Here is a 14,642-nt window from a genome sequence, read left to right as displayed (position 1 = left end):
GAGTTCCAGGACAGTCAGGGCTGTTACACAAAGAAACCCTGTCTCAAAAAACCAAAAGAAAAAAAATCTAAGATTCCAAGGAAACAGACAAAACAAAATATACATTTCACAATGTCATCCTGTCATACCTAAGGCCTGAGGCCAAGTCTGCACAGCTCCAACCTTTTCAATTGGAACTAACCAGGACCTATGTTGGGAATCCCCAGGATAGATGAAACAGGGAGACATCAGAGCCTGCGTAATCTCCTTTCTACCCCTCTACCCAGGGCAGCTGCCCATGGCAAGATTCTTAAAGCTGAGCACAGAGCTTCAGACACCACCAGGACAGGAAGAGAGCATGGGAAGTCCACAGCAGGCGCTTGGTGTCTCTAGTCACAGCTCATTGGCTAGAGCTGATCACATGACTCCCACAAAGAGGGGGCTTCCGCTCAGGCAGTCTGGGTCCAAGATGGGGAGAGAGTCAGAGATAAGGAGAGCATGATTCATCCACGGCTGAGATAGTGCGAGTTCTGAGTTCTCTTTCCCACTGGTGCCTTCAGAGGCTGTTGGTGTGGGTCTTTATTAGAAGTAGCCCAATTTAGTGGGCTGTGGTGGTGCATGCCTTTAATCCCAGTACTCAGGAGGCAGAAGCAGGCAGATCTTTGAGATTCGAGGCCAGTCTGTTCTACAAGAGCTAGTTCCCCAGTTCTCTGCCGTGGGATGACTGTCCATCTGTCCTCGTGCAGACCTGACTCCTCTGAACAGAACAGCCCAGACACTTCAAAGCCCTACTACATCCAGCACCCCTGTAGGCACTATGCTCTGCCTTGGGACCTCCTGTCTTTCCCAAGAGAGATGGGACTTAGGATGGCCTCTGAGCTATCTGCAGAGAGGACTCCCAGGTGACTCAGTGCAATGATGTGTTATTCAACTTAGAGATCTGTCCACGCAGGCAGACATTCCCTTGGATGACAGGAAGCCCCAAGAGCAAGGGTTATCTAGCCATGACTTGCAGAGGTCATGGTGGAGGGAGGGTAGTCAGGAAAGAAGGAGTGGAGTAGGCAAGGATACAGAACTGGAGAAGCTAGGAGAGTCAAGCCACAAGCCGGGGGCCATCCTGAGTGTTTGGCCTGCCTGTGCTCCTCACAGAGCCTGCTGCTGTTAAGCCAGCAGGGAAAAGACACACTGAGGTGGAAGATGAACCAGGGACAATACATACTGGGGTCCCCAGTGCACCCACTGTAGATGGAGGCTGCTTGTTCATTTCCTGGGTGCCAACCCACCACGTGCTGGATAGATTTCTGTCAAGGTGACACAAGGTAGAGACATTCTGGAAAGAGGAAACCTCAACTGAGGAAATGCCTGCATACGATTGGCATGTAGGCAAGCCTATTGGGCATTTTCTTGATTATTGATGGACACAGGAGGAACCTGCCTGTGGGTGGTGCCACCCCTGGAGAGGTGGTCCTGGAGTACATAAAAAATTAACTGAATAAGCCCTGGGGAGCGAGCCAGTAAGCGCCTTCCTCCGTGGTCTGTGTTTCAGTTCCTGCCTCCAAGTTTCTTGCTCCTGCCCTGACTCCCTCAGTGATGGGCTGTGATCAGGATATACAAACCAATAAGCCCTTTCCTCCCCAAGTTGCTTTGGGTCATGGGGTTTTATCATAAAAATAGAAATCAAACTAAGATGCATCTCCATGTCAGCGCCTTGGGACCACTGAGCTGGAGGATATGGCCTATTTGCTTTAGTACAGAACAGTCTTCAAAGATGGGTACCCATCCTCACCTCAAAGCTGGACCCAATCCCACCTGGGTGGAACTTGGTGAGCCTGCCTGTTAGTTCACCTAAAGTCTGTATCTCCAGGACTAGGATGTGGTCTGGCTTAGCCTGCCATGCCATGTGGCTGGCCACTTCCTCATTCCCTCTCAGGGGAAATGGGGCCCTCACAGCCACCTGAGAAAGGCATCATGCACAGGGCTAGAGGTACCTAGCTGAATGTGTGGGAGTGATGCCTGTCCCCTCCTGAGCAGAGCTGGTCCTGTGGGCCCCCGTAGGCTGGCTATGGCTGCTGGATCTTTATGTCTCCCGCTAGAAGAAAATCCTCATTTGCCTGCATAGTAGGTGGTAGGAAGAGCTGGCTGTGTCCTGCAAGGTCACATCTTCCAAGATGCAGGAGAAGGAGCCCTCACTTTCTATCAGTAGGTGAACTGGGTGAGGCAGTTATAGGGACAGATGGGCATGCCTAATGAGGGTGGTGTCTGTGTTCCGGGTGGCGAATGACATTCCTTCCAGGGAACCCTGCCGTGGAGCCCCAGCCTGCTTTGTCATGTGATTCTTGTAAGACCAAAGATGACCCCAGTCCCAGTAGACAGCAAGCATCTCTGAAGCTTCTTACAGCCATGCCTCTATTGGGTAGATGGCCTCATGGTCTTGACCCCAGCCTCATCCTTCCCTGCCGCTGACCCTGCCTTCCCTCGGAGCCTCTCGGGCAGTGAGTACTCCCATCCCCTTTCAGGTTCCCTGGATGCATCTCAGAGGTGAAGAAAGCCCACAGGTCACCTTCACTCTGTTTAGGCGAATTACATCAGTTGTGAATCCTTCCAGAAGCTAGGCTTGTCCTCCCAAAGCAGACAGAATTCTGGGGCGGGGAAATCTGCTCTCCTGTTCTGTTCAAGGACTGAGTCGGGCTGCCTGGTCCAGTCCCAATTGGGAAGCCTGTTCCCAGCACAAGGGCACCTCTGACCAACGGAGTGGGGAGGTTGGTGTGTCACTGGCACCCATGGCTGAACCAGGCTTCAGGAATGACAGAGGCCCCTCAAAGTGACATGTTGTATGTATGCATGCACACATGTGTGAGTGTGGGTGTGGCTGTGCATGTGTGGCGGCCAAAGGTCAACTTTAGATGTCATTATTTAATTTTGTAAAAAAAGATTTACTTACCTTTATTAATGTCGATGTTGTATTTGCATGTATGTCTGTGCAGCGTGTGCATGCCTGGTGCCTGTGGAGGTCAGAAGAGGCATTGATCACACGGCACTGGAGTTACAGATGGTTATGAGCATCTTTGTGGGTGCTGGTAACCAAACCTGGGTTCTCTGTAAGAGTGAATAGCTGGTGTTCTTAACCACTCTCTCATCTCTCTGCAGCCTTGCCTTTGTTTTTGTTATTGTAGAGACAAAGTCTCTCAGTATCCTGGGACTCACTGATTAGACTGGGTCAGCTGACCAGTGAGTACTGGGAATCCTCCTGCTTCTGCTTCCTCAGTGTTGGGATTTCAAGTTAGATATATCTCATAAACGTCTCTATAGACTGTTGTATTAGCTAGGAAAGCTTTTGTTTGTGTGTTTCTGTGCAGGTACTCATGGAGTCCAGAAGGGGGCATCAGAACCCTTAGAGCTGGAACAGAGGTTCTCAATCTGTGGGTCTCAACCCCAACCCCTTTAGGGATCACATATCAGAAATCCTGAGTTTTGGATATTTACATTAAGATCCACAACAGTAGCAAAATTACAGTTATGAAGTAAAAATGAAATAACTTTATGGTTGGGGGTCTCACAATATGAGGAACTGTATTAAAGGGTCGTAGCATTAGAAAGGTTGAGAAGCACCCAGATGGAGTTACAGGTGTTTGTCAAATGCCACAACTGAACTCTGAACGTTGATCCTTTGTTAGAACAGTAAGCATTCTTAACCACTGGGCCATCCCTCTAGCCCCTGGAGGAATCCTTAAACTCTAAAAAAATGGAATTGTATAAATGAACACAGCACACACATATTGCTTGAATTAGACAAACAGCCATTTGTTGCATTGTTCCCCGGAACACTGGAGCATGATGCCATGAGTTTGCTAGCGTTCTCAGGAGTCCTGTTGGATTTGGGCTGGTGTCATGTGAAATGTAATTAGAGAAAGACAATTTGCATTGGAATCTGAAAAGAATCAGAACTGACAAAGCTGTCTTCAAGAAACTAAGCTGGGCATGGTGGCTCAGCTCACACCTCTATCACCTCTAATCCCGGCTCTTGGGAGGCTAAGGCAGAAAGATTGGGAGTTCAGGCTTATCCCTGATAAATAGAGTTCAAAGCCAGTTTGAGGTACACATGAGAATCTGTTTCAAACACACACACAAAAGAAAGAAAAAAAGAAAGAATAAAGGAAAGAAAGGAAGGAAGGAAGGAAGGAAGGAAAGAAGGAAAAGAAATTGTGTTGGCCAGACCCAGCATACAAGAGGCTGATGCAGGAGGATGCTGAGCTGTTGCAGCATAAGGGAGTTATGGGATTCAAGCTGGGACCCGGGCGCTCTAAGCCCTGCCCGCTGTTCCTGGCTCTCTTGTCTACCTTCCACACAGGATTGAAGTCAGCAACATAGACGGGTGCACGTGGTGGCTGTCGTTGGGGGTGGATGGTGGTAGAACAGCCATAAGTAAACTACTAGTTAGCACAAGGGTCTGGGTGTTGGTCAAGAAGCATACATAGCTCACCCACTAATGCCAGGTCAACCTTGGCCAAATGTGTGTTTGGAAGGATGGAGAGTTTAACAGAGGAAGGATGGAGAGCTTAACAGAGGAAGGATGGAGAGTTTAACAGAAGGCATAGTGATCCTCAGCGAAGCCAAGGCACATGCATGGAAGGGGCCTTCTTGTCCCTCGCTCGGTTGTGAAGGAGGAAGCCCAAGCATGAAGGAGAAAGAGGTGACCTGATCCCAGAGCCAGGACAAAGATTAATGCCTCAGTACAGCACAGACCAGAGTCAGTGCTGAGGGCTCAAAAAGAAGTAAGTAAAGGCATTTTGTATGAGCTGTGATACACTCTCGAAGGAAATATCTGCACTTTTGTCTGGAGCCTGAGGCACTGTCCACATCTCCATCTTATTGCTGTGGAGTAAGACAGCCAGAAATCCATGCAGATGTCAACCCCACCTGTCACCTTAGATAAACTACTTCTAAAACTTGGGTTGCACTGCTTGCACTCCAGACAGAAGAGTGTGTGACGTTCTGAAGGACTCCTTTGCAGCCAGCCCTTTCCTGACTCCAGCCTGAACCAGCCACCACCTAACCCTCCCTGAACTCCTGTCTGCTCACACAAGGCAGACCTGAAGCTACTGGAGGACAGGACACCTCTTGATGCCAGGATGATAGAGTAACACAGACTGGGTTGGCTGGCTGTAGAAATTCCCGCTCTTAAAACGTTCTAGGCCGTCACAGCCACCTCAACTGTAGTCTTTCTCACTCTGCTCTCTCTAACCCCTTTGTCTCCTCCCCACTCTCTTCTTTGACTCCCTTTATCCACCCCCTCTGTTTTCCCAAACATAGCTGCCCCCAGTCTTGGGCATGACAATTCAGTACTTTGCTGCTCTGTCCCAGTCCAGGCCCTTATTGCAGGAGGCTGTCCCCGAGTGTCTTAGCTATTTTTCCGGAGGCATCTGGTCACATCATACCTGAGCTCAGACAGCTCCTTTATACAAATGGTGACCAGGCCCAGTGAGTGGTGCTACCCACATTGAGTGCCGGTCTTCCCACCTCAACCGAATCTAGAGAATTTCTCTGTACAGGTACACCCAGAGATGAAATAACCCTTCATAGGTTGTCACAATAAGTTGACAATTAGCACCCACCACCACACTAATCAAACCCATGCCTGAGGATAATTTCTCTTCTCTCAGAATGGGCTGGATCAAGAGGCCACAGTGCCTGGGCAAGCAGATCACCTGTTGATTGGCGGAGTATGAGGCTCTGTCTGGACTCCTGTGTGCTGAGAGGCAGCTCCCCAAGGTGTGCCAGACTGAACTGTCTGTGGAAGCTGTTTTGGTAGTAAGCAATTTGTGAATTTTGTGCAGTTCAACTGGTATCTAGAGGAGGTCACCGCTGGCTGGATTGGATCCTGCAGTGACTATGTGTGTGGAAGAGGTTCCTGGTCAGTGTATTCATAACCGGGAGAAGGATGCTGGCTCCAGCCCTGGTAGCCCTGCCCTGTGGGGCAGAGGGGAAATCCTGGAGGGGAGGAGAGGTAGGTTGTGAGATAGAAGGGAACCCGAGATGCTGTAGGGATACTTTCCAGAAGAATCCTCTAAGGCGTGCGCGGATTTTGAAAGACGTGGATAAATGGGGATGGTAGGTGGGGAAGGGTCATGCCTGGCGAGAGATTGCAAAACCCAAAGCTCTGAAGGAAAGGGACGAGACTAACATTGGGCTCTTAAAGTGCGGCAGAGAAACGGACCTGCTTGGCCCAACTCCTAAAGGGAGGACCCAAATTCACTTTCCTTCCGCTCTTAATGATACCGACACGCTTGGAAATGTTTGCTAAGTGATTAGAAGACGGACAAGACTTTGAGGATCGAAATACGGATGACAAGAGATCTTGCTCCTTGAGCCTGTTTCCTTTTCTGCCAAACAGGTCGGTCTCTGGCTCTCAGCTTTAGAAACCAGAATTCTAGGTTTGGGATGAGCACTGGACGCAGCTGAGTCGAGTCCACGTGGGCGGGGAGCACAGCGGCTCAATCAGGTCAGCGAAGGGTCCCGGACGCTGGCCCCGACCAGCGGCCCCGCCCAACCTCTCTTTGTTCCTCCAGGCCCCGCCCCCTCTGCGTAGCTCCCTCTCCATTCGCTAGAGGGCGGTTCCTGAGGCTATGGGGGGCGGGACTCTGGTGGAGGGCGGGGCCTGTCGCGCTTGCGCAGAGTCCTCTGGCCGCAGCTCACGCCGGCCGTCTCAGCGCCGGGCCCCGACAGGGAGGCGCTCACTGAGCAGCGCAGGGCCCCGCCCCGGGCTCCATTGTTGAGGCAGCTGGCTCTCCGCGGGCTGCGCTCCTCCCGGACGCCCTGAGTGCACGAGCCACTAGATCCTGAGGTGAGGCGGCGGCGGCTTTGAACCCAAAAGGGTCCAGGTGTCCCAGGATGTCCCCCGGCAAGGTCTTCAGGCAGGGTATCCAGGCCGGGCAGGGTCCCCAGATAGGACTGGGCAGGGTAGGGTCCCCGAGGTTCTTCAGGGTGCTAGACAGGGCTGACCATGGACTCCTGACAGGGCAGAGTCTCCCCGGAGAGAGCAGGGTCCCTATAGAGGACTAGATAGGGTCTCCGGGGCTAAGTAGGGTCCCTGGACAGGACAGAGTCCCCAAGGCTAGGTAGGGTCCCCGAGGCTCTGCAAGATTCTCAGACAAGGTTGGAGAGAGTCGGTTGGCAGGAGTGGTTTTCCAGGAATTGGGCATAGATTCTGGCATCGGATATCCAAAGGGCAGACCAAGTCTTCGGACTTTCTGGGGCAGTCGCTAGACTGGACTGTGGTCCCTGGCTCGGCAGTCGACCGAAGCGGGTCAGACCGAAGCGCTGCAGAGATTGTGGTTTCCGCCTTGTGCTTTGGAGGGACGGGGACCCCGAAGGGACCAGCGCAGATGGACCCGAGCATTCGCGAGTCCGTGCGCCGTGGTATTGTCTCGCTGCCAGGTGGCACCAGGGCTCTGCGCCTCCAGGTCCTGGTCACCCTACGAGTGGGCTCTTTTGGCCCTTCCTCTTATCTGTAACTGGTTGACTGTCACTGAGAGGGACTTGGGAGGAACCCTTGTGTGAGGCCTTTCCTTCCTAGTCCCCTATGTGGTGGGTGGCTTCGGAGGTAACTGCGTGGACTTTGTGTGTGTGGAAGCTCGCGGGTGGAAAGGCTGTTTCTGTCCTGTATTGATATGACTGAGTTCGTGTGTTACTGAGGGTGACAGCGTGGACATGCACGCGTGGGATTCTGGTCCCCCCCGCTAGTGTGTGTGGGTCTTTCCTGTGTCCCATGGCTTGTCAACCCAGGCTTTGCCAGTCCCAGCCCCCGCTTTGGGTGCACATTGGACAGTGGTGTTTCGGAGATGTGAGCCAAGCCTTGTGCGTGCTGGGCGCAGTTGGCCTGAAGAGGACCACTGCCACCCGTTCTTCAATGTATTGGTATTGTCCTTGCCCAGTGAGCTGAAGCGCCATGGGGAGGGGGGCGAGGAAGGGAGGGAGGAAGGAACAGGCTGCGCGTGCACCCAGAGTAGCCTGTCCACGATCCGTGCCCTTCACCCTGCGGGTCTCTGGGGAGCGTGGGGCTGTCACTGTGCTGGGAGCCGCAGTTCAGCCATGGAGTTTCTTACCCAGGAGCCATGCTGATTGGAGGGACGGGAGCCTTTTTGCCCTCTGTTTCTTGATTTCTTCCGTTGGAAAAAAAAATCTGGAAAGCCAGAGTTGACTTTGTAGCTCCCAGCCAGCGCCTGGCAAGTGGAGGAAACTCTCCCAAGAACTTGGCGGGCTGCAGAGTGCATTTGAATCAAGAAAATCCACACCCAGGGAACCAAGCCAAAGCAGTTACAGTTGGAGATCAGATTTATGAAGGCAGCCCTGGGGTGAGGTCTAGGGAGGGGACCTGATGATGCTGCCCCTCCGGCTGGGCTCTCCTCAGTTACTAACTAAAGTGGAAGCCATTCATTAGTTACCGATGGATCCTTTTAAAATCCACTTGTCATATCTCAGGGATGATGATGATGATGGTGGTGGTGGTGGTGTGTGTGTGTGTGTTGAAATCAGGATAGTGGTTTTCTGGAGAGGAGAGGAGAGGAGAGGAGAGGAGAGGAGAGGAGAGGAGAGGAGAGGAGAGGAGAGGAGAGGAGAGGAGAGGAGAGGGCAGGCGGCAGTTGGAGCAAGGAGTTTCAATAAGCAACATGCAATTTGTTCTAAAAGATAGCCCATGTCTAATAGCAGGGATGCAAAGAAAACCGAGCTTCTAGCCATCATGGCCTCGTTATAAATCCACACATAGTCTCTGGCCTTCCAGCAGCTCATCTCTGGGTGCTTAGCTCTTGCCAACATTTGCCTCTCAGTACTTTCTCCCAGAGACCTCCTGAATTAGTTGTGTCCTTCAGGACTTACCCTGTGAATTAAAGGGACATTGTGAGTTCGGGCCAAACGTGGTTACCTGACATAGCTTGAAAAATGTTCTGATAGACACAGACCCAGTCTGAACCCGGAGCAGGCAGGAGGTAGGGTCAAATGAGAGGTCCTTTGTCTACACCACAAATCCAGGTATTTTCATGTTGTTTTAAAGCTACAAAGCCTTGACTCTCCAAAGCCATTTTTTTTCTGTCTGACTGGGGTGTTTTTATGGTGTAGAGTACTTGAACAGAGTTTATTGAGTCTAATTTTGGCCCTGAAGTTGATTAACTGTCTGTTCCTGGGTAGTTTCTTCTCTGTTTTTTAGCCTTCTCACCTTTGAGGGTCTTAAACTAGACAATTTTAAAGAACATTCTTGGCCCTTAAACCCTTCATTCTTCTAACCAAATATAGCAGAGGGAAGTTGGCCTGTGGCAAAGGTATAAATACAGGAGATATTTAAAAAATGTAGTCTAAAGAACAAGTTACTTCCTTGCTTCTCAGCTTTTTGTTTTTTAAAACAAAGGCTGTGCAAGGGCCAAGGGAAGGCTCAGAGTTAGGGGTAGTGGCTGCTTCGCAAAGGACCTAGGTTTGAGTTCTTACACCCACACGGTCTAGATCTAGGGTATCCAAATCTGTCTCTGGCCTCCATGGGCACTGCGTGCATGGGGTACACACACACATGGAGGCAAAACACCCATAAACATTAAGTAACATTTTTTTTAAAATGTTGGGTGTCTGTGATGGGAGCTTGCACTTTTAGGTGTTGTCTTGCATACTTTTTTAAAATTTAAAATTAAATTTTCGACCTTTTTAAAGATTTACACCTCCCTCTGTATGTGTGTATGTGTGTGCACACGCTGGAATGGTGTCAGAGGTCAGAAGAGGGTGTCAGATCCCCTGGTTCTGGGGTTGCAAGCCAATGTGAGCCTCCTGGTGTGGGTGCTGGGAACCAATCCCCTGCAAGAGCAGGCAGCACTGTTGACCATGAGCTGCCCCTCAGTCATCGTACCACTCTTATCCCCAAGGCATCACTCCAGCCCTTTGCAAACCCTTTATAATTGTGTTTTGTTTGCATCCTCATTGTATCATATTTCCCCCTTAATGAAGTCGTTGGGTGTGGATCTGTTTTCAAGAGCATCTGCTGGTCTGTTGTCACACGAAGCCTGCCAACTGTGTGCATATCCAGGTCCCAGTTTATAGCTGAGATTTTATCTGGGAGACTCTGAAGCAAATGGAACTTTGAGAGTGCCCTGAGTAGATATCTTGGGCTCTGTCTAAACGTTGAAAGTCTTATTTGATCTTAGTGCATGTAAAAAAGAGTCACCAGACATTTAAGGTTAGGAAGAGAAGTTCTGGAGGAGAAACCAACCCTTCAATGCTAGTTTGTGTGCCTATGTGGTGAGGTGAGAATTCGTTGTGTAGTGCCTGGTGTCTGTCTATAAAAAGGACACAGTTCTCTCAGCTACTTCAATAATGACAGGGATTGAAAGTAATAATGGCAATTCTGTCCACGGTTGATGCTCCTCACTGCAACGTTTACTCAGGATATATCCATCCCCCTTTCAGCTTGAATTTATTTTGTCTTCTCAGTACTCCACATGATTTGCTATGCAGGGGAAGTCTACTTTATGAGGCGTCTTTAAAGTCCGCTGGATTTTCTCTGCGGTTTTCTTTCTTTCTTTTTAAATATTTAACTTGACCCTAGCCCCCTCAGGCTCACTGTGATGAGTACTTTTCATTTGTAGCCACCTTGATTTCTGTCCAGATGGAGCGACAGGGCTCTCTGTGGAGAGACTGCACAGGGGCAGAGTTAGATTTGGACAGTCTCAGTATGGTCCTCTTGTCCGTGTTCACCCATCACCAAACACATCATGTTGGTTAGGGACCATCTGTCCGCACAGTGTCTGGGATAGTTCTGGGACTGCCAGGAGGGTTTAAACCATGATGTCACTTCCCCCTTTTCTGGAGTTTGATACCTCTGTGATCCATAACAGTGGAGGAGTGACTTTTCTCCCACTGTATGTCTAGGTCTGTGCTGTCTCTACCACCCAGGGTTTCCTGGGTTACCTTTTCCATCATTAGGTTCCTGTGTCTGTTATTGCAGTTGGTCCCAGAACCTTCCTGTGTATTGACAGGATGTAGATGTCACTGGCATTAAGGATAGCTTCCTGTCGTTCTCCAGGAGGGGACCTGAGTTAGATTTCAGCCCTAACAAGGCTTTTTAAGTCAGGTTCTCTCAGCTTCAGTTCCTTAATCTGTGCAAGCGCATTAGGTCTTAGCAATAGCTTAAAAACAAGCAACCAACCAACCAACAAAAACAAGGAGATTGTTTGGAAGATCCACTGCAACTACAAGATAGAGGATTTTTTTTTTAGGTTTTAAAATACTATGTTGCCAAAGTTATAAGAGAATGCTGCATCAAGGCTCGAGTTCCTCTGCTTTTCTATAGACAGGCAGTGTCCAGGATATGGTGTCAGGAAACTTTCCTTAGCGCTGTTTTAAATCCTGAATCATGGGTACCATTTGAGAGACATTTTGGGGAAATCATCAAGTTCTAATTGCAGTTTGGTTATGTGGTTCTTGTGAAAACAAGTGTGTGTGTGTGTGTGTGTGTGTGTGTGTGTGAGAGAGAGAGAGAGAGAGAGAGAGAGAGAGAGACAGACAGAGAAAGAGAGAGACAGAGAGAGACTGAGAGAGACTGAACTTTTGATGGTTTCTGTAATAGTTCAGGGCCACAAGCACATTCCTTTTTGTTTTTGTTTACTTGACACAGGGTTTCTCTGTGTAGCCCTTGCTTCCTAGAACTCACTCTGTAGAACAGGCTGGCCTTGAACTCAGAGATCCACCTGCCTCTGCCTCCCGAGTGCCACCACCACCCGGTTTACAAGCTGCTCCTTTTAATGACTGATTTCTTTCTTGATGTTTTGGCTCCTAAGGGACCTTCATGGAGACTGGGGAAGGCAAAGGTCAAGGCAGTCAGAGGCCAAGGCCAGGAAAGTAGCCACTTGTTACAACTCAGCGTCCCACTAGTGAGGAGCAAGTGTCAGGCTGGGTCCAGCTCTTGTGACACGAGGTTTGATTGGGCCATTCTCTCCCCAAGACTTCTTGGAAGGTGTACAATGTCCCCGGCCCAGCTGTCAGCTTGTCCACATTTCTTCACCAGCTTCTAATGAATACTTTTGTTGCTCTAGTGTTCTAACAGGAGAACAAACTCAGCAGTGGGCTTCAAAGAATTTCTGTCCAAAAATGCGAATGCTAGCATGCACTGTCCTATGAGGCATCGACAGACACACAGAATTTCTGTGGTGTGGGGAGGCACAGTGCTGTGGCTCAGCACTGTGACCAGTGACTCAGACAGGAAGAAGCAGGCCCAGTCCAGCAGGAGAGCAGACTTGTGCTCCAGCTGAGCACAGCCATTCTTTCCTATGGGGGTTGATGCTTCAATTTCCTGGGAACACTGGTATTGCTGGACTTGCAGGGTAAAGGAAAGGCAGTGCATTCTGGGAAACTTAAAGGTTGTAGTGTCCTAGGCAAATCAGAATTCCAGAAATTGGTGACTGTAAGGAAGACCAAGATTTGTTGTTTTGGGTGGAATGTGGCCATCCCTGCCTTTTGTGGTGTGTGTGTGCGCGTGACACATGTGTGTGCGTGCGTGCGTGTGTGTGTGTCACTGAAACTGAACTGAACCCAGGAGGTTGGGCTTGCTAGGCAAGTTCTTTGCTATTACATGAAATCCTAGCCCCCAGCCCTGCCTCTAGCTTTAAGGAAGTCACTGAACGCCACACTGCTGGCTACTCTAGTTCTCTCACAGCTGATGTCTCTTTTTTAGTTTCCTATTGCTGCTCTGACGAACACAAAGTTAACCGCATCAACGAGCACACACTCCATCTCACACTGTTCCCGAGCGCAAACTGTCAGGGTAGCGATGCTCAGCTCTAGAAGAGAGTTTCTTCCCGGCTCAATGTGTCATTGGCCATTAAACGTTTCTTACAGCCATAGGTGTATGTTTCCATTTCCCCATCAGTCAGACCATCATTCACTCTGAAAAGCTCTCCCTTCCTTCCTTCCTTCCTTCCTTCCTTCCTTCCTTCCTTCCTTCCTTCCTCCCTCCTTCCCTCCCTCCCTCCCTCCCTTCCTTTCTTCCTCCCTCCTTCCCTCCCTCCCTCCCTCCCTCCTTTCCTTCCTTCCTTCTTTCCTCCCTCCCTCTCTCCCTTCCTCCCTCCCTTCCTTCCTTTGCCACATGTGACCCTCAGATCAGACTGTGGCCTCCTGTCAAAGATGTGTGATATCCCTTATGCATATTGCTCTTCTACCCAGAGAAAGTTCCGAAGTTGATCTGAAGGCTGATGTGTTGAGATTGACCACCTAGATTACACAGGAAGAGTCAGTTTGTTATGTATTGTGACAGCCACAGGTTCCAGGGTTTGGGCATGGGTGTTTATGGTGGTTAGTCATTCTGCCCACTGAAGTCACCTGGTCCTCTTACTGCAGCATCCTGTGAGGTTGCTTTGTTACTGTCCATTCACAGACGTGTAAACTGAGGCACCAACACTTTAAACAAATTGTCAGGGACACAGAGATTCCGTTGTGTTTGTACATATGAGTGTGTGTGTGGTGTGCGCGCGCATGTGCACACGTGCTGGAATATGAAAGCCAGAGGACAACATTCAGGAGTAGGTTTGCCCTTTCCGTGCTAGGATATGAGGACCAAACTCAGGCTGTCAGGCTTTTGTAGCAAACCCTTTTACCCTGGAGGCAGAGCAGGATGTCATGTTCCAGGCCTGCCTGGGCTACATTGAGAGTTTCAGGCCAGGTTGCATGGGGAGAAACCCTGTTTCAAAAACAAAGGCATATTGTTCTGACTTTCTGTGGAGGTTTACAGTATCAGAGACAGATCAGCCATCTACAGCTCGGGTTTGTTTTGGAGCACCGATGTGGCCTGCTGAGCTTAGAGTTTTGCCAAGAAGTCCTTAGAGAGATTCTGTTGGTGGAAGAAACACCCAGGTGGGGAATTTGGGACCTTGCCTTCCCGAGGGTTAGATGGAGGACCCCTTCTTTCCGGAATGAACTCAGCGTAGCCAGCTCAGCTGTCAGTCACACTCTAAGGGTCGGCACATCCACTGTTTCAAGACGCAAGGGAAGCCCAGTAGGTAATGCCTGGGTCTCCTTAATGGGGAGTCAATGTGTCTCTGGGCAAGGGGCGGGCAAGGGGCCACTCGAGAGGACCACCAAGTGAGTGTAAGACCAAGCATGGTCCTTTGTGATGGTTTCTGATTTAAGTCCAATTCCCTGCCTGCCCCCATCCCTGTGTAGCAAAGGACAGCTCTGCTCTGAAAGGAATTTTATGAGGAACCATAATCAACTGGAATCTGGGTTGGGGTGTAGCTCAGCAGTGGAGTGCTGTCTAGGGTGCACAATGCCCTGAGTCTCACCCTCACCTTTTTCAGAAGAAAATAGTCAGAGTAAAAAGAGCCCCAAACTTTTAAGTTTAAGATCGATTTCGAGTTTGGTGGACTTAGGAATGCCCTGAACTCCTGTGCGAATGTTTTGCGTGTGGGTGTGTTTCTCCTGGGAGAGGATTTACAGCTTTCCACATGTCTTCAAAGTGGCTGGGCTCCCTAAAGTTTAGGAATGCGCACTTAGTACTATCGTCTTGTCGGTCAAGTCTCAGATTTTTGTTTAAACATTAAATACCCATTTTAAACACAGTTACACAAGCACACAGTTTTAAGAGTCAAAAGTTCTTCAAAGCTTAAAACAAAAACATAGCAGTCAACCCTACCCTT

At 49.8% G+C, this 14,642-nt stretch overlaps 1 protein-coding gene across 2 annotated transcripts in view; it reads left to right on the top strand.

Annotated features, from left to right (window-relative positions):
- Positions 1-6,647: 6,647 nt before the first annotated feature.
- Afap1 (actin filament associated protein 1) overlaps positions 6,648-14,642 on the top strand; it is a 117,668-nt gene continuing 109,673 nt past the window's right edge. Inside the window, exon 1 of one of the 2 annotated variants that reach the window (XM_075943777.1) lies at positions 6,648-6,820. The gene's annotated coding sequence lies outside the window, so the exon portion shown is untranslated. The remainder of the gene's footprint in view (positions 6,821-14,642) is intronic. The other variant, XM_075943778.1, reaches the window with a different exon arrangement.

This window comes from Microtus pennsylvanicus, chromosome 12 (genome assembly GCF_037038515.1).
Source record: "Microtus pennsylvanicus isolate mMicPen1 chromosome 12, mMicPen1.hap1, whole genome shotgun sequence".
Classification (NCBI taxonomy): Eukaryota; Metazoa; Chordata; class Mammalia; order Rodentia; family Cricetidae; genus Microtus; species Microtus pennsylvanicus.
The sequence above is the reverse complement of the archived record's forward strand: the minus strand, read 5'-3'. Positions and strand labels throughout refer to the sequence as shown.